The 20177-nt window shown below is 39.1% G+C and overlaps 1 protein-coding gene and 1 pseudogene across 4 annotated transcripts in view; both read right to left on the minus strand.

Moving 5' to 3' along the window:
• Positions 1 to 20177, minus strand: part of LOC105476597 (potassium calcium-activated channel subfamily U member 1) — a 166682-nt gene that overhangs the window by 52891 nt on the left and 93614 nt on the right. The window lies entirely within an intron of this gene.
• LOC139355779 (translationally-controlled tumor protein-like) lies at positions 2771 to 3893 on the minus strand (annotated as a pseudogene).

The following is a 20177-nucleotide window of genomic DNA, read 5'->3' on the forward strand; positions in this document are numbered from 1 at the left end:
GAATGGGAGAAAATTTTTGCAATCTACTCATCTGACAAAGGGCTAATATCCAGAACCTACAAAGAACTCAAACAAATTTACAAGAAAAAAACAAACAACCCCATCAAAAAGTGGGCAAAGGATATGAACAGACAGTTCTCAAAAGAAGACATTCATACAGCCAACAGACACATGAAAAAATGCTCATCATCACTGGCCATCAGAGAAATGCAAATCAAAACCACAATGAGATACCATCTCACACCAGTTAGAATGGCGATCATTAAAAAGTCAGGAAACAACAGGTGCTGGAGAGGATGTGGAGAAATAGGAACACTTTTACACTGTTGGTGGGATTGTAAACTAGTTCAACCATTATGGAAAACAGTATGGCGATTCCTCAAGGATCTAGAACTAGATGTACCATATGACCCAGCCATCCCATTACTGGGTATATACCCAAAGGATTATAAATTATGCTGCTATAAAGACACATGCACACGTATGTTTATTGCGGCACTATTCACAATAGCAAAGACTTGGAATCAACCCAAATGTCCATCAGTAACAGATTGGATTAAGAAAATGTGGCACATATACACCATGGAATACTATGCAGCCATCAAAAAGGATGAGTTTGAGTCCTTTGTAGGGACATGGATGCAGCTGGAATCCATCATTCTTAGCAAACTATCACAAGAACAGAAAACCAAACACCGCATGTTCTCACTCATAGGTGGGAACTGAACAATGAGCTCACTCGGACTCAGGAAGGGGAACATCACACACCGGGGCCTATCATGGGGAGGGGGGAGGGGGGAGGGATTGCATTGGGAGTTATACCTGATGTAAATGACGAGTTGATGGGTGCAGCACAGCAACATGGCACAAGTATACATATGTAACAAACCTGCATGTTATGCACATGCACCCTACAACTTAAAGTATAATAATAATAAATAAAGTAAAAAAAAAAAAAAAAGAAAATATCTATTTAACAAAAAAATAAGGCAGTAATTGTAGAATAGATTAAAAATAGACAAGAGACATATATAAAAAATGCCAAAATGGCAGACTTAAATGCTTCATTATTCATAATCAATTTAGGTGTAAATAGATTACACTAATAAAAAGGCAGAGGTTGTAATAATATTCATAAAATATATATTTCATTTACAAGAGAAAGAATTTAGATTCAAAGCACAAATAGGTTGAAAGTAAAAGGATGGAAAATAACAGCATGAAAATAGTAATTAAAGGAGAACTGTAGTGGTCATACTAATAATAAACACAACAGACATCAAGAAAAAAGGTACTAAATACAAGTGTTAGCATGATTTATCTTTCTTCATTATTTTATTTTAATCTGTCCAAATATTTATATTAAAAGTAGATTTCTTATATACAGCACATGTTGAGTCTTGTTTCTTTATCAACTCTAACAATAGCGGTCTTTTAATTGTTGTATTTATGCCACTCATATTGAAAAGATTATTGATATGGTTGGATTAATGTCTACCACATTTGTAACTGTTTTCTAATTTGTTACATTTGTTCTTTCTTTCCTGTCTTCTCTGGTTTTGATTGAACATTTTATATGATTTCATTTTATCTCTTTTTGTAGCATAATACAACACTTATATTTATTTTTTTAAATTAGGAGTTGACCTCAAATTTGCAATATATATTTTTAACTGATTTAAGTTTCTCTTTGAATAACACTACACTGCCTGATGTGTAGTGCACATAGCTTATTTCTGACTCATCCTTTTCATCTCCTATGATGCTGCTGTCATTCATTTCAAGTATCTAGGTATAGTGGTCACCTCATACAATTTTACTATTAATACCTTAAAGAGTTATATTTTAAGTCAATTAAAAATAAGAAAAATAAAATATTTTAATTCATTTATTCTTGAATATTCTTTATATAGATCTCAGTTTCTGATCTATATAATTTTCCTTCTGCCTGAAGACTTTCTTATCATCTTTTGACATTTCTTGTAGGGTAAGCCTGCTGGTGATAAACTGCCTCAGTTTTTGTTTGAGGAAGTCTGACTGTTTCCTTCAATTTTGAAGAAAAATTTTACTGCAAATAGAATTTTAGGTTGATGGGTTTTTTTCTTTCAGTACTTTAATTCACTCCACTCTGTTCTTACTTATGGTTTCTGACAAAAAGACAACTATAATTATTTTCTATGCTTCTCCATGGGCAAGATGACTTCTTTTTCATTTGGGTTCTTTCATAATTTTCTCTATCTTTTTTTTCTTAGCAGTTTGAATATGATACGCATAGTTGTATATATTCTATTATGTATCCTACTTGTTTTCTGAACTTTCCAGGTCTGTGGGTTAGCATTATTAATTTTGGAAAGGTCTCAGCTATTACTACTTCAAACATTTCTTCTCCATTTTTTCTTTCTCCTCCTCATATTACAGTTATGCATATATTCACATTTTAAATTTGGCCCACTTTTCTTTTATATTGTTCTTATTTTTTACTCTTCTTTATGCCCTTTTATATGAGTTTGGAAAATTTCTGAAGATGTATCCTCAAGAGTACTTATTCTCTCTCTTTCTTAGTTTAAATGCATTTTATTTTTAGACAATCTACATAACAAGTTTTTTTCCTTAAAAGTAATGCCTCCATGCCAAATAAGTCAGAGTCAAAACAATTAAAGAGCTCAAGATGACATCAGTCTCATTTGTCTTAATCTCTGGTGTTGTGTCGATGACAAGTGGCAGCCAGTTATGATGACAGTTGATAGATCCAAAGTAACTACCAAATTTGTTAACATCCTTTAATTTCTAAACCATTCTTTAAAACATCATATATGGGGTCACACTGACCATCCTTATGGTAGTTCAGCAGAGCAACCATGCCAGGTGGATTTAGGTTTTCACCAATAAAGAATTGGTAGTCTTGCTGGGCATGTAGCTCATGCCTGTAATACAAGCACTTTGGAAGGCCAAGGCAGGTGGATCACTTGAGGCCAGGAGTTTGAGATCAGCCTGGTCAACATGGTGAAACCCTGTCTCTACTAAAAATACAATAATTAGCTGGGCATGGTGGTGCGTGCCTGTAATCTCAGCTACTGGGGAGACTGAGGCAAGAGAATCACTTGAACCCAGGAGGCAGAGATTAGAGTGACCTGTGATTGTGCCACTGCACTCCAGCTTGGGTGACAGAGTGAGACCCTGTCTCAAAAAGAAAAAAAAATGGAACTAGTAGTTTTTGAAATTAGCAAAGATGTGCTTGATTTGTTCTTCATTCCTGTTATAAAAGGTTTCACTCTTTCTGGTCTCTGTTCTTCAAGTTTTTCTTTGATTGATTTCATTTTTCTTTGATTGATTTCTTTGATTGATTTCATTGATTGATTACATGAAATCAAAGTAGACTTCTTTTGTGAAGTTGCTTCCTACAAGTGATGGTTTGTAACAATATCAACACTAGTGATTATCGTACTTGCAGTAACTTCACCCTCAGTACTTTCAGAGGAGGAATCTCTGTCAATGAGTGAGTCATCAGTGTTCCCTGTTGTCTTACTGACCATCTTCTGCTCCACTTCCAGGCACAGCCCATTTGTGATCTCCCAGATCTTGTAAATGTCAGAGAACATCTTATTGTGACTGATGAGGTCCTGGAAGGTAATCGTGATGGGGCTGAAGGGAGATGAAGGTGGCACTAGCTTAGCAGAAGCCTGGAGCTCAGAGCACAGTGCAGCCAGAATGGTGTTGTGGGGGAGGGAGGAGTGGGAGGAAAAGCTACTCTCCTTTTCGTGCTGTCCAGTCTACTGGTGAGCCAATCAAGGCATTTTCTATTTCTGTTACTGTAGTTTTGATTTCTAGTATTTCCTTTGATTATTTCTGAGGATTTCTACCTCTCTGCTTACATTGTCCATTTGTTGTTCCATGTTGTCTATGTTTTCTATCAGAGTCTTTAACATATTAATCCTACTTATTTCAAATTATGATAATTCCAAATTGGTATCATCTCTTAGATTGTTTCTGTTACTTGGTTTTTCTCCTCTATAAAATAAAAATAAAATCCTAAATCCCCCTTCCCCCTACCAACTGAACAGACTCCCTCTTGGCCAAAGGCACCACAGAAAAATCTTTAAAAACTGAGTTCCCAGCCATGACAGGAGAAGAGATCAGATGAGCCTCATGATACCTCCTCCCTTCTATCATTTCAACATGACTACTGACTAGTATTAATGTAAAAATAGAGATTATAAGACTGACAGAACAGACCCTTTGTGGCAATAAGATACCAAATTACAAACAGAACTTAAGGCCATTCTAGGCAAGGGTTATGTCATGTACCCTACCCTTAAGAAATAAATGACATTCGAACTGCCACAAAGCTTTTGGTTTGTTTCTCTAGTAGCTAAACAAGCACTGACCTTAAGATAAGCAATATTAAAACAATTTGTAGCTCACCACCACATTCTGACTAATTGATCCCTGTTCTACCAGCCATAACTACAGCTTTTATGGGACAAGAGACTGATTTCAGCACTTTCTACAGATAAGAAGACCGTCAACCATGGATTGGTTCTGGCCGATTTCCAGAAGCTACACTCTTACATGCATTCATGCCTTGAAAAGAAATTTTGATGTTTAAGGCCTAGTTGTGATACATTTAAATGTCTCATTTCTCCAAAAAAAATACAAATGGCCAATAAACAGATGAAAAAAATGCTCAACATTTTCAGAAAAACGCTCAACTAATCATCAGATAAACGCAAATTAAAACCACAACGAGATACCACCTTTACTCCAGCCAGAATGGCCATTATTAAAAGTCAAAAAACAATGGATGTGGTGAAAAGGGAGTGCTTCTACATGGTTGGTGGGAATGGAAATTAGTACAATCTGTATGGAAAACAGTATGGAGATTTCTCAGAGAATCACAAATAGATCTACCACTCAATTCAGCAATCCCACTACTGGGTATCTACCCAAAGGCAATATAAGTAATTATATCAAAAAGACACCTACACACATATGTTTATTGCAGCACAATTCACAATTGTAAAGATATGGAAACAACCTATGTGCTCATCAACTGATGAGTGGATAAAGAAAATGTGGCATATATACACCATGGAATACTACACAGCCGTTAAAAAGAACAAAATAATGTATTTTGTCGCAACTTGGATGAAAGTAGAGTCCATTATTCTAAGTGAAGTAACTCAGTAATGGAAAACCAAATACTGTATGTTCTGACTTATAAGTGGGAGCTAAGCTATGGGTATGCAAAGGCATACAGAGTGGTATAATGGCCATTGAAGACTCAGAAGGGGGACACTGGAAGGAGGATGAGAGATAAAAAACTACATATTGGGTACAATGTATACTGCTTTGGTGACAGGTACACTAAAATTTCAGACTTCACCACGATGCAATTCATCCATGTAACCAAAAAACCACTTGTCCCCCTAAAGCAGACGTTAAAAAATTATTAAGTCTCTACCCCAAGGTAAACATGGGTCTCATGTTGCACGCACATTCATAGCTTTTCCTGTAACCTGTTGAATACATATGTTTTGCCAACCTGTTCAACATAAAGCTCCTAGCTCAACCCCTTTTCCTTTGAAATTCCTGTCTCTGTTTTTTCCTGAAGGCTCACTTCCCAGCTTGTGGGATGGCCACCTTACAGGGTGTAACCTTTTACAAGAAATAAAGTCTCCTTTCCGAATTTATAAATTGTGTGATTTCAAACTGAACATCTCAGAGAGTGTTTTATTTTTGGCTTTTTGCATTCTTTGCAACTTTGTTTTACAATGGGATATGTTGTATTAGATAATAAGAACTGAGGTAAATAGGTGTTCAGTGTGAGATTTTATGTTAATCTAGCTGGGAATTGCACTATTGTTTGCTGTAGCTGTAGTTTTCAGTGGCTCCAAATTCCTCTAGTGTCATTGCTTTTGTCTACTTTGTTGTCTTTGGGTTTTCCTAAGAACTCCTTCTTGAATAATCTGTACCTTGCACCTCTTTCAACTATAATTCACTTTTGTGATACTGAAGCCCTATTGGTGTGGTGGTAATGTGTGGGATACAGGAAGATTATATGACTGTATGATGAAGTCTCAGATTTTTAGTGGGTCTGTTTTTGGAGGCTGTGACCATCAGCATGGATCTTAACTCCCCACATTTCTCCGTTCTTCTTCAGGTGATACAGGGGTAGAGTAGGAGACATGCCATTCCCTCAGCTGAGGCAAAGCCCTGGGAAAGTATTTTTTTTCCCCTGGAGAGCAGGCCCTTGTAATGGAGAATGTTCTGATTCTATTTCTTTTTACATTTTTTTTAGACAGAGTCTTGCTCTGTGGCCCAAGCTGGGGTGCAGTGGCGCAATCTTGATTCACCACAACCTCCGCCTCCTGGATTCAAGCGATTCTCCTGCCTCAGCCTCCAGAGTAGCTGGGATTACAGGCGACCACCACCTGATCAGCTAATTTTTGTATTTTTAGTAGAGATGGGGTTTCGCCATGTTGGCCAGACTAGTCTCGAACTCCTGACTTCAGGTTTTTTTAATTTTTTATTTGAGACAGAGTTTCACTCTGCCACTCAGGCTGGAGTGCAGTGGTGTGATCTCACACACTGCAACCTCCGCCTCCTGGCTTCAAGCGATTCTCCTGGCTCCAAGTGATTCTCCTGCCTCAACCTCCCCAGTAGCTGGAATTACGGGCACCCATCAACATGCCCAGCTAATTTTGGTATTTTTAGTAAAGACGTGGTTTCATCATGTTGGCCAGGCTGGTCTTCAACTCCTGACCTCAGGTGGATCCCTCCGCCTCGGCCTCCCAAAGTGCTAGGATTATAGGCGTGAGCCACCGTGCCTGGCCTCTGGCTGTATTTCACAATGGTTACTCTTTCTCTCACCCTGCCAGAGTCTCTGAGGGAATTTTTCTAGGCCTTTCACTGGAAAAATCCTGGAACTTGGTAGAATTCCTGAAGGCAAAACCCTCCAAAGTGTGCCCCCAGGAGTTTCTCATTCTATACCTTATCCACACTCAACCTGTAGTAATTTGGCCCAGTTATCATGTAAATATTCCCACTAGCTTACAGCTTCAGTGCTTCCCCCAGTGAACAGATCTCAGCTGTGATTCTGCACATTTTTGGATTTTGCCCTATAACTTCAGTTTCACTGATGGGCCATGAAAAGTCTCTAATTTCTCAGTTTGTTTAGTTTTTTGTTATTGTAAGGACAGGAGTAATGACTTCAAAGATCTTAACAAGTCAGAGTTAAAACTGGAACTTCAACCACAGCTTTCCTTATTCACTAAGACTGCTTCCCCTAGGCCACAGAAACAGAAGGCTTGGTTTTCTTCCTTTTTTTTCCCCCCGTTTTTTGTTGTTGTTGTTTGTTTTTTTCTGTTTTTTGGTTTTGTTTTGTTTTTTTTTTTTTCCTTTTTTTGAGATGGAACCTCACTCTTTTCCCCAGGCTGGAGTGCAGTGGCTCAATCTCGGCTCACTGCAACCTTCACCTCCCGGGTTCAAGCGATTCTACTGCCTCAGCCTCTGGAGTAGCTGGGAGTACAGGTTTGCCCCACCACACCTGGCTAATTTTTGTACTTTTAGTAGAGACATGGTTTCGCTATGTTGGCCAGAGTGGTCTGGAACTCTTGACCTCAGGTGATCCACCCGCCTCAGACTCCCAAAGTTCTGGGATTACAGGCATGAGCCACCGCGCCCGGGGATTGGTTTTCAAATGTGGATCACATCACGGCATACCTCCGCCACGCGTTTAACCTGAAAACTCCCCTTTCAGTAATTAAATACACTTTCTTCACGGGTCATTATGATGTGATTTATGACATATGTGTAATTGTCAGAATTACTGTGGGTAATTAAAATATGAAGTGAATGCTGCCAGAGGCTTCAGTCCCTCTCAATGTCCTCATTAAAAATCAGGAGCTGACCAAATTATAAATAGACTGGTTTGCACAAGTTCCCAGCAAAACCTAATTATGAAACTTATCCTTATTCTATCAGAACTCACTCCATTAGTCATGCAAATTCTGAAAATGATTAAGTTATTTTATGTGCCGGAATTGTGGAATTAATAATAAAGAGGTGGGTAGCAGTAATTAGCCATTACTATGAAACTTCATTATCTCAGGTCATTCTGGGTCAAAGTTGCATGTCTTCCCAACCCCACACCCAACACACTGAAGATGCATCCCTACCTTTAAGATAGTTTAATACATGATTTAATGGTTTTAGTGAATTTATGATAACTTTTTTAAATGAAAGCTAAGCTAGGAGAAGGAAGAGGATTTATGAACTCTGTATGAGGTAGTATTTTGCAACTGATTGGACACAGATATTTGGCAATCAGCAGAAGCCTTTTTTTTTTTTTTTAAACAGGGTCTGGCTCTGTCATCCAGGCTAGAGTGCAATGACATCATCTCAGCTCACTGCAGCCTCAACCTCCTGGGCTCAAATGATCCTCCCACTTCAGCCTCCCAAGTAGCTGGAACTACAGGCATGTGCCACCACACCTGGCTAATTTTTGCTTTTTTTTTTTTTTTTTTTTTTTGTAGAGACAGGGTTTCACCATGTTGCCCAGGCTGGTCTTGAACTCCTGGACTCAAGTGATCCTCCCACCTCTGCCTTCCCAAGTGCTGGGATTACAGGCGTGAGCCATGGTGCCCAGCCAGTGGAAGTCTTTCTTCCCAGAAAAGGCAAAGCACAACAAGGAGAAATTAGTTACCCTGAGGTTGTTTCTGGATATGGCAGCTGGAACAGGAGTAAATGATAAAGTTCAAAGCTTAGATGATTATGTCTCATTTTCTCTCTAATTTCACAGGTAGGGGATTTAGCTTGGAGAGAATAAATGACTGCCAGTTACTAAGAGAGCCAGATATCAAGCCTAGTGCTATGTGTCTCTTCTTTAAAGCGTGATAGGCAACCAACTGATGAGGAAATTGGTGAGCATCAACTTTCTCAGCATGTTGAGAGAACTTTGATGGCTGGTCACGCTAAATGTTCAGAGGAAAGAAAAAATAATTCACTGATTGTTCAGCTTGGTGAATTATAGCCTCTCATGAGACAAGAAAATAACTATGTGGAAACACAGATATCATGATGCTTATTCAGAAGATGCTAAGAACTTTGATGACTCATTCAATATATCTCTGCATAAGTAAGAGCAAATAAAATGCAAAAGATAAGGAAGGAAAAAAGAGATGGATAGAAAAGGAAGGGAAGGAGAAGAAAGAAAAAAAGAGAAATGCATATTTTATAGATTGATTCTATATATAAGAGTTAAACAAATGTGGCGGACCTGGTGGCTCACGCCTGTAATCCCAGCACTTTGGGAGGCCGAGGTGGGAGGATCACCTGAGGTCAGGAGTTTGAGACCAGCCTGACCAACATGGAGAAACCCCATCTCTACTAAAAATACAAAATTAACTGGACGTGGTGGCGCATGCCTGTAATCCCAGCTACTCAGGAGGCTGAGGCAGGAGAATCACTTGAACCTGGGAGGAGGTTGCAGTGACCGAGATCGTGCCATTGTACTCCAGCCTGGGCAACAAGAGCAAAACTCCATCTCAAAAAAAAAAAAAAAAAAAAACAAAAAAAAACCCAGTGAAATGTTTATGTATCAGTTAGCCTATGGGGGCTCAGTGCTGCCAATTTGGTGAGGACAATGGGGTTTATGCAAATGTCCCTTTGTAGAGGCAATGGGAGAAAAGAAGCAGAGAAGGGCCAAGAGGTATCTCTCACAGGAATACAGAAATTCTAGCTCTGCATACATAACTAATTGACTGCCTTTGTAAACTCAACTATCTGAAATTCACACTTTTACATACTCTCTCTCTGGGTTAAGGACAGAAAACTTTCTGTGCTACTCAAGAATGAGATCTCAAATGAGAAGGAGCAATGCCGTGAACTTTGCCTGGAAAGAAACAGTCCTCCACAGCCCTGCCGGTTTCAGGTGTGACTGGTAAATATGGACTTTTAAATGGGCTTATCCAAATGACATCCTCACATGAATGAGACAAACAGAGAGAAACCCATATGAAAGGTCCTTTTGGAAATGACATAAAAGAAGAAACGATTGAGACAAGGGAGTCAAGAGGTGTGGTAAAAGAGAATGGGTCTCTTTGTGGAAGGCTGTAGATGACTGTCTGCAAATCACTCCTAGTAAGGTAGCACTTTTAAGAGATGATGGCGAGGCCGGGCGCGGTGGCTCAAGCCTGTAATCCCAGCACTTTGGGAGGCGGAGACGGGCAGATCACGAGGTCAGGAGATCGAGACCATCCTGGCTAACACGGTGAAACCCCGTCTCTACTAAAAAATACAAAAAACTAGCCGGGCGAGGTGGCGGGCACCTGTAGTCCCAGCTACTCGGGAGGCTGAGGCAGGAGAATGGTCTAAACCCGGGAGGCGGAGCTTGCAGTGAGCTGAGATCCGGCCACTGCACCCCAGCCTGGGCGACAGAGCAAGACTCTGTCTCAAAAAAAAAAAAAAAAAAAAAAAAAAGAGATGATGGCGAAAGGACTGAATATTTAGGGATCTGGGGATGAGGAGATGAGTAACAGAGATTGATAAACTCGTGAAGATGCAGAGCTTTATAGGAGGGAAGGTAAGAATCTGGCTGTAACATGGTGACTCAAATACCTATCTTTGACAAATGTTGGGGCCAGTAAACTTGAGTGTGTGTGTGTGTGTGTGTGTGTGTGATTTGACTTCTCCCAGCAACATCACGAGGTAGGCAGGAAAAAATATTTTTATCCACATTTTATGATGAAGAGAAATTAAGTGACTCATTCAAAGTCCCAAGATGGTGAGCAATGAATTTGAATTCCAGACACTCAGGCTTTGGGTCTATTATATGTTCCTCTATAATATGCTAGTTCTTTGTACAACTACTCATAATGAATGTAGTAGTGTGTGTGGAGACTAGGTGAGGAAAATTTCATGTTTCCCCCATCCCCTTAAAAAAGTTGGTTGGCTTGACCAGGTGAAATGGCTCACTTCTGTAACTCCAGTGATTTGGGAAGTCAAGGTGGGAGGATCACTTGAAGCCAGGAGTTTGAAACCAAAGTGGGCAACACAGTGAGACCCTATCCCTACCAAAAATTTTAAAAATTAGCTGGGCATGGTGGTTCATGACTGTTGTACTAGTTACCCCAGAGGCTAAGGTGGGAGGATTGCTCAAGCCTGCTGTGATGGTGCCACTGCGTTCCAGCCTAGATGACAGAGCAAGACCCTCTCTCAAAAAAAAAAAAAAAAAAAAAAAAAAACCAGTTGGCTGGCCTTTTAGTGAGTTAACTTTCTCCCCTCCTCCAATGGTTGCAAAGCCTCAGAACTTTGCAGAAGGGCTCCCGAAAGGGTTGGTGGCTGCCTAGTCCTGTCAGTGGGGGCAGCTAATGACCCCTAAAGGCACACTGCCTTCAGTGTGTAGGAACTCTTGGAGCACCATGTTCCTGCCTCCTCTGTGAGATATTGAGAACCTCCAGGGTGCTCCTTTTATTTATTTTATATTGATGCCCAGGGCCCTGCAAAGCAATCCACATTACTCAGAATCCTTCATGCCCCACCCCCAAGCCCAACAACAGGATGTTTGCAGTATTAGTCACTTACTCAAAGAATATTCAAATATTTCTGTGCATCTTTCTTTTTGTTCTACCAGATTTTCTTTTTAAATTTCTCAGCTTTTTAGGAAAAAAGTAACATGACACATTTACCTCCAAATGTGGAGGTGGGTGTCTCAGCAAGAGGCGCTCAGGAAAAAAATGCATTTGAAAACTGCAATTTTTGGCTGCTGGTGCCAGATACAGCCACCTCATCTCTTGCTTGAAACCCAAACAGGGTGACTGCCAGTCAGGAATTCCAACCAGCTGGTGGGATTGGCCTAAAGCATCTGACAAAGGGATTCCTTTCCTCAACAGCAACCTCCCCACCTCTTTCTCGCTCCCTTTTGCTTGAGAATGCACAGTTTTGCACTTGTCCTTCATACCAATAACTGGAGGGTGGGAATTATTCAGGAAGCCTGTGTTCGACACCCCATCTGTTCATTTCTGACAGCAATATATAATGTAAGGCTATAAAAACTTGAAAAATAATGCAACATAAAAAGGGATTGACTCAGCTCCAAGAGGCCATAAATGGTAACAAATACCACTGGATGATTTATTTCATGCTGCAATCTTTACAGTAAGTCATCTTTCAGACATTTCCTTGTGACAGGTTTTAATAATATTAATGCCCAGAGCAATCCAAATCATCGCCAATAGACGTATTTATCAAGCTGCCAATCCGAGTAAATGAAATTCTATAAGCAATAATGTAACATGTTTAAAAGAAGCTAATAAAACAAGTCAGCAGAGAAATATTACTTCAAAGTATTCTCTCCCTCTAATCCAGTCCTGCATGTTATACAGCCAAAATGCAAATCTTTCCATACTTGATTTATTGCTCCAAAAATACCAATGACCTTTTCCCAAGCTTCTGTATATTCACTCTCATACATTCATAAAGCCTGCAGTACATCCTGCCAGAGTTGCTGCACACTGGAGTGCTTAGCATTTATTGTTATGTTTGTCCTGCTTTTACGCAAGTACTTGATTGGCGGCTGGAGTGAATAACATCTAAGTTTCCAAACCTTATTAAAATGTAACAAATACCCTAACCATAAACCAATCTTTTACAGTGCCCACTCGAGGCAGGCCTTCCAGAAGATCTGAGAAAGTGACTTGAGCAAAGTCCCAGTGATTTACTATTATAGTTGCCAGGTAAATTTCACCTGAGGGAAAGCCAATCTGCATTTTCCTTCAATCAGGTTTGCTTTGCTTTGTACTAATTTTTTTTCTTATTCCTGCAGATCACAGTACGCCAGCTGTTGAAGCATTCGGCATTTCAAATGCAGCTCAAGATCTGCCTCCTGCAGGAAGCCTTCCTTATTAATTTCACTATTTTTCTGATCTCTAGCACAATACCTGACCCATCCCTCAACACAGCTTTCTCATTCATAAATTCACGAAAGCACAATGCATATCAAAGGCACTCAACAAATATTAGATGGAAATATGCTCTGCATTAATTTATTCAATCGATTCTGCAATTAATTGATGGCTAATTTTGCTTGCATACCAGACACATACTTCTCAAGGTTAGATTTATACCACAAGTGTGTGTTATACCACTGTGTACCTAGTAGGTATAGCAAAAATATAATTTTATACAAAACTATAGCATATTATGTGTATATATGTAACATAAAAATATATTTTTATATATCTCATATATTTCATATATATATATACACGCACACGCACACACACACATGCCTGAATTGCACAAGTACTTGATTGGCAGCTGCAGTGAATAACATCTAAGTTTCCAAGCCTTATTAAAATGCAAGAAATACCCAAGCCATAAACCAATCTTTTACAGTGCCCACTCGATGTAGGCCTTCCAGAAGATCTGAGAAAGTGACTTCAGCAAAGTCCCAATGATTTACTATCATAGTTGCTAGGTAAATTTCACCTGGGGGAAAGCCAGTCTACATATCCCTATATATAAAATTGTTCACAAATAATATATAAAACATATATAATGTATTAAAATGTATTATATATTTATAGACATATACAATCTTATATAAAATATGTAAATACTTTTAAGCATTATACTGTCAATTAAGGCAGATATGCATGTATAATTATATTTTATATATATAAAATATACACATATGGCCTAATTGATGTGATAATGCTTAAAAGTATTTTTTTTTACTATGGCTATTGTTTTTGTGTTTATTTGGAATAAATCCTTCGGCGTTTCTTCCAAGTCCGTGTCTGCACTTCTTTACTTCTTTGAGAACTATTTCATCCCCTACCCAATGGTCAAGTTTGTTCCCAATGTCTCCCCTTCCTGATATAACACAGAAAGCTGACTTGACTTGAGTCAATCGGATACTCTCGTAATAAGAAACAGAGAAACTGAGAAGCTAGTCACCTAGTTTGTGAGCAGGGATATGACTTCAGTACAGGGACAACCACCTGCTGCTTTACAGAGGTAAAGAAAGTCTTTGTGCAGGGTGAGGTCTACACAACAGCTCACGTGGACCCACGGCAGAGTGCAGCTGAGAGGGCATCCTCCTTGGGTGGGGCACACAGATTTTCCATTCCTGGTTCCAGTCTCACCTGAAGGCCAACATCACTTTCTCCCTTAGAGTTTCTCTGATCTGAAATTCCTTATCAGAAATTTTCTTGTCTTTATTTTTAATTGGTTTATCTTACTTGCAACTAATTGGGCATTATTTAAAATATTTATATTTTATTGCTAAATTAGCTTTTTAAAATACCACATGAGAGGCACATTTTTTGTTTGAAAAGAGATCATTCCTTATAATGAGAAGCTAGATATTTTGGGGAATGTTAATAAAATACAAAATCCTTTTCATCTTGGTAATCTGGGGTATTTAGAATTGAGTTTTGGAATATCCTTGGAAGGCAGGGAGAATTTATTAGGCAAACATGGGAAGACAGAAACACATTCTATGTATACACACAGGACCAAGGCAGATAAGAAGTATAATGCATATTTGGACAAGTGAGAGGGTAGAATATAGTTTGAGTTAAGAGGGCTTTTGAGAGATAGAAACTATATAATAAAGGGCATTGTTAAGGATTTTGATCTCATTCTTAAGGGCATGGAAAAATCATTCCAGGGAAGCAGTATTTCACATTTTCATTTTTGCTGCATCCCTCAAGCTGTGATATAAAAACAGAGAAGAAGGGACAAGTATAGATATGGGAAGACCACACCAGAGGATATTTCAGTGTTTGTCTAGGAAGAGAAGATGGTAGCTTGATTTGGGATTAGAATTAAAAATGGAAAAACTAGGCCAGGTGTGGCGGCTCATGCCTGTAATCCCAGCACTTTGGGAGGCTGAGGCAGGAGGATCACCTGAGGTCAGAAGTTTGAGACTAGTCTGGCCAACACAGTGAAACTCCATCTCTACTAAAAATACAAAAATCAGCTGGGTGTGGTGGTGGGCACCTGTAATCTCAGCTACTTGGGAGGCTGAGGCATGAGAATCGCTTGAACCCAGGAGGCGGAGGTTGCAGTGAGCCAGGATCGCACCATTGCACTTCAGCCTGGGCGACAAGAGTGAAACTCTGTCTCAAACAAAAAACAAACAAAAAAAGGAAAAACTAGAGATTCAAGAAATTCTTAGGAATAAAATAGAGAAAGCAAGAGGGTTGACTGAACTGAGGAGAGAAACCCTTCTCACATCTTCCTCACTTGATTCTATGAACCCTTAACCCACCTGCTAGCCCAGGTGTGAACAATCTGCAGCCCCTTCTGGGTTCACATTGATCGTCTGCTTTGCCCTTTGTTGTTGCTTATTTTAGAGTGTGTTTCTAAGTGCAGGTAACAGAAAGTTAGAGAGAAATCAGGTGCTTGGGAAAAGTGTTGATTTTATAATTGTATTCTCTAATTTGGTATAGTAAATTATTTTTCCAGAATCCAGTTGCTCTTCCTACTTCTCTGTTTCTTCTCTTGTCTCCTCACCTCCTTTCTGCTTCAGTGCTCCCATCACCAACATCTGGCCTTGTATATGTGCTATGATTCTTAGGGTGGAAACAGACAAGCTAGGGGGTGTATTATTAGACAAGGTTTTGAAGAAGCCTCTTATCCCCTGACATTTTGATATCCATACCTACATACACACCCACCTTGGAAAGTACTGTTTCATCTCTTCTCTACTCTTATTTCTTGGCTTGAAAAAGTACTAGAACCAAATGTAGTGGGTGCAAGGTGAACTGAAGAAGAGGAAAGGAGGAAGAAGGGGAATGAGGAGGAGAACTTGAGGCAGCTCCACAGATCTGGAGGTAAGAATCTGGTGTAAGATTCTGGGTAAGAATGTCTGGTGACAGAGCACCTCATTAGGAATGCCTACCCTGCCCTGTCTCCAAGAAAGAAGATGGTTCTAGGTGGGAAGATAGACCTTGAAAGACTGTTGGAAGGAGGGATAGAATCAGGGTTGAAAGAGATGATCTGCTTGTATAATTATACAAAGATGTTTCTTCTGCGATCTTATTCCTGATTCCCTAAAGATTGAGAGTCCTCTGACATAGCTCTTGGACTTTGAAAAACAGAAAAATGTAAAAGCCACCCAGGATGGTTCCTTGTCTGTTTTCTTTTTCAATACATTCACTCAAATCTTTCCTGATTAGCTTTAAAGAAACCCAGATAGCATCTATGTAGAGAAGTCAAAGCCTTATGCCAGTGGGTTCATAGATTTTTTATTTTTATATATTTATTTATTTTTGCCTAGCTCTGAACTTGTCCTGGGTGGCCCTACGGGATGCATGATGGAAATTAATTAGTTTGAGTGGGACCTGGGTTGCTGTGGGAAGGAGATACTGGTACTGTTCCTGGAAGACTAAACTCACAAGCCAAGCAGATACCTGGCCCTGAAAATCCCTTCAAATTGTCTTTTGCCTCTGACTTATCTCTAAGTCTCTTAAAACTGGTTTCCAAGTTTTAAGATTCATTAAAGAATTCCTGAAAAGAATAAAACAGAAGTCAATTGACAAAAAAGAAGGCACGTTGTCCAAGGTCCTGGCAGCAGATAACTATGCTGTGGGCAACAGCTGAAACCAGGGATTTTTAGAAAGATCTCTGCATATTTATATTTATGCCTAAACAGTGTAAAATCCAGGCACCAGGCTTGACTGAGTATAAAATCAAACAATATTTCAGTTGAAGCAAAGCCAGCTAATATGCATGAAAATATTTTTCTTAAAAATATTGTTTTATGAACTAGAACAGTGTGGCGATTCCTCAAGGATCTAGAACTAGAAATACCATTTGACCCAGCCATTCCATTACTGGGTATATACCCAAAGGATTATAAGTCATGCTGCTATAAAGACACATGCACACATATGTTTATTGCGGCACTATTCACAATAGTAGTGACTTGGAATCAATCCAAACGTCCATCAGTGACAGACTGGATTAAGAAAATGTGGCACATATACACCATGGAATACTATGCAGCCATAAAAAAGTATGAGTTCATGTCCTTTGTAGAGACATGGATGCAGCTGGAAACCATCATTCTCAGCAAACTATCGCAAGAACAGAAAACCAAACACCGCATGTTCTCACTCATAGGTGGGAATTGAACAATGAGATCACTTGGACACAGGAAGGGGAACATCACACACTGGGTCCTATTGTGGGGAGAGGGGAGGGGGGAGGGATAGCATTAGGAGATATACCTAATGTAAATGACGAGTTAATGGGTGCAGCACACCAACATAGCACATGTATACATATGTAACAAACTTGCATGTTGTGCACATGTACCCTAGAACTTAAAGTATAATAAAAAAATTATTTTATGAACTAGAAATTTTAATGTGCTCTTTACTTGTAATAAAATGCGAATATAAAGGTATTAATCATAATTATTACATGCAATAAGTAAACAAAAACTGGACATTTTTATTTTGGAAGGTCACTTGCATTGTTGTCAATTACAAACTCATATCACTGGATTAAAAGGCTACTTTGAATCAAAGTCTGTAAATTTTGCCACTCCTTAGTTTTGGCTCTTCTAGATCTCCCAGTATATATATAATATATCTGTAATGTGTGTGTGTGTATATATCTGTAATGTATATGTTATATATAACATATATAATATATAACATAACCTATATAACATAGTATATGTTATTATGGATTATATATTATATATAACATAATATATAATAAAATATACAATACATTATATAGTATATCTGTAATATATATTATATATCTGTAATGTATATATGTAACACATGTAAGTATTGGTATGTATGAATAAGTCATACATATGTGTGTATATATATACACACATACATGTGATTTATTTTGATTGTTTCTTATGTGGCAACACGAAAATCTTCCCCTAAAGCGTAATATATCTGCAATATGTGCACTAGCAATTCTAAGAAAATGCATTAAAAGATTTCTTCCATTATCTAAACAGAACATTTTAGAAGTTTGGGACAGACTGAAAATGGCAGCTTCTTTCATACTTACACATGGCCTTGTGATTTTTTTTTAACTAGCTTTTTCCCCACTGGTACCTCAGATGTAAATGAGATATAATACCACCTACATTCATTAGGAGGAAACCAGGAAGCAGAAGGGCAGCAATCTGGCTGGGTTATGATTGGAACTGGGCTTAGAACCCCTCTGGGAGGAAGAGAGGGGTTCTAAGGAAGGAACAGAACCCCTCTGGGAGGAAGAGAGGGGTTCTAAGGAAGGAACAGAACCCCTCTGGGAGGAAGAGAGGGGTTCTAAGGAAGGAACAGAACCCCTCTGGGAGGAAGAGAGGGGTTCTAAGGAAGGAACAGAACCCCTCTGGTGGAACAGAGAGCAGGGAGGGAAAGGGACATTCGAGGAGAAGAATTTGTTAAAGGTGCCTTTTCTTAACCTTCTCTCGGCAAGAAAGATTTTCCCAATTAAATGGGGACTGTTACAGACTCCATACTCACTTGTTCTTGATGTTTATTTTAAAAGGTATAAATAATTGTGTGAAAGCCAATAATACATTGTGTTGGGTAAGCTAATAATCTATAGTGTTGGGTAAACAGCCTTTATATTTGATGCTAAGTTGAAGAGGACAATGATGGTTGTGTCCTCACCTGACACACAGATACCCCAACACCCCTCATGAGATGAAGCCCAGCTCAGGGATGATGCCACCAAGATCTCCTACCCAGGGAGGGCACGTGGTGGCACCTGTGCCTGGGACGTCACATGAATGTCCTGCCACTCTGTACCATCTTTCAGTGAGGATAGAGTGGCGCTCCCACTATCACCCTGTGAGCAGAGGAAACTCCAGATTTAAAAATGAAAATGAGGGCTTATTTCTTATCTTTACATAAGGACTGCCCCACAGAATTCTATATAATAATCTACTCATTTACAGTGTAAAACAGAACAGCATTTAGGAAAAAAAAATGCATTTCCACATGTTTTAAGGAACATGACTATTGCTTAAAGCGAGATGGGCTTATAAATAAAAAAGAATGGTGACTACTCGGCTTTTCCTGGGGCTTTGAAGAGAATTGAGTAGGTTTCCAGGGAATCAGGTTATTTGGTTTACTTCTTAGCACTATCTTCAGCAATATTTCAGAGTGAAATAAGTAAAATATCTGTTCCTTTTCATTTGGCAGCAGAAAAGATCCAGGGAAAAAAATAAATAAGAAATATGTAATCCCCACGGTGTAATCCCACGGTATGGAAACTTACTTCTCTTAAATACCTCCCTCTGGCATAATTGACTTTTCATGTGCATTTTAATAATGATATTTCAGCAGGTTGCAAGAGATTTTTTTTTCCTCCTGTTGTTGTTGTTGTAAATTATGGCTTGGAAAAAAAGTGTTATAAATCTAATTACATTTTCACTTATATTAACAAGTCAGCACAATCTTCCAGCATGTTTACCAAGCAATTCCAATATTTACAGCTGACCTAATTGGTTGTGGGGTAGAGGCAATGAACAATATTTTATTGTCCTGATCGTTGTGCATGTGCTGAAGAGAGCTGCCAAGTTGTAAAGCTGCCCAGCAACCCTGAAGTTCTGCCTGCCTTGTGCTTGCAGTCGTCAGCCAGCTGTGGAACAGAGAGCAAGGAGAGAAAAGGGCGTTCAAGGAGAAGAATTTGTTAAAGGTGCCTTTTCTTAACCCTCTCTCAGCAAGAAAGATTTTCCCAATTAAATGGGAACTATTACAGACTCCACACTCACTTGTTCTTGATGTTTATTTTAAAAGGTATAAATAATTGTATAAAAGTCTATAATATATTGTGTTGGATAAGCCAATAATCTATAGTGTTGGGTAAGCAGCCTTTATATTTGATGCTAAGTTGAGGAGGACAATTATGGTTGTGTCCTTGACTTTCACTATCAAAAGTGGTGTGGTCTTTAGGAGCCAAGCATGGGTCTAATACAGGTGGAGAATTCTTATTTCTCTTATCTTTAAAGAAAAGGTTGGGAGTGGGGGCTGGGGGAAGGAAAGAAAGAAAGAAATTATTCTTAGTAGGCAAGGACCACATTGCTCCCTGGGGAGAATGAGACAGGGTCTACTTCTCTTACTACTAAAAGTGAATTCTGCTGCCACTTTGCCACGCCCACAAGATGTAAATTGTTGGGGTTTTTT

Source organism: Macaca nemestrina, chromosome 8 (assembly GCF_043159975.1).
Source record: "Macaca nemestrina isolate mMacNem1 chromosome 8, mMacNem.hap1, whole genome shotgun sequence".
Lineage (NCBI taxonomy): Eukaryota > Metazoa > Chordata > Mammalia > Primates > Cercopithecidae > Macaca > Macaca nemestrina.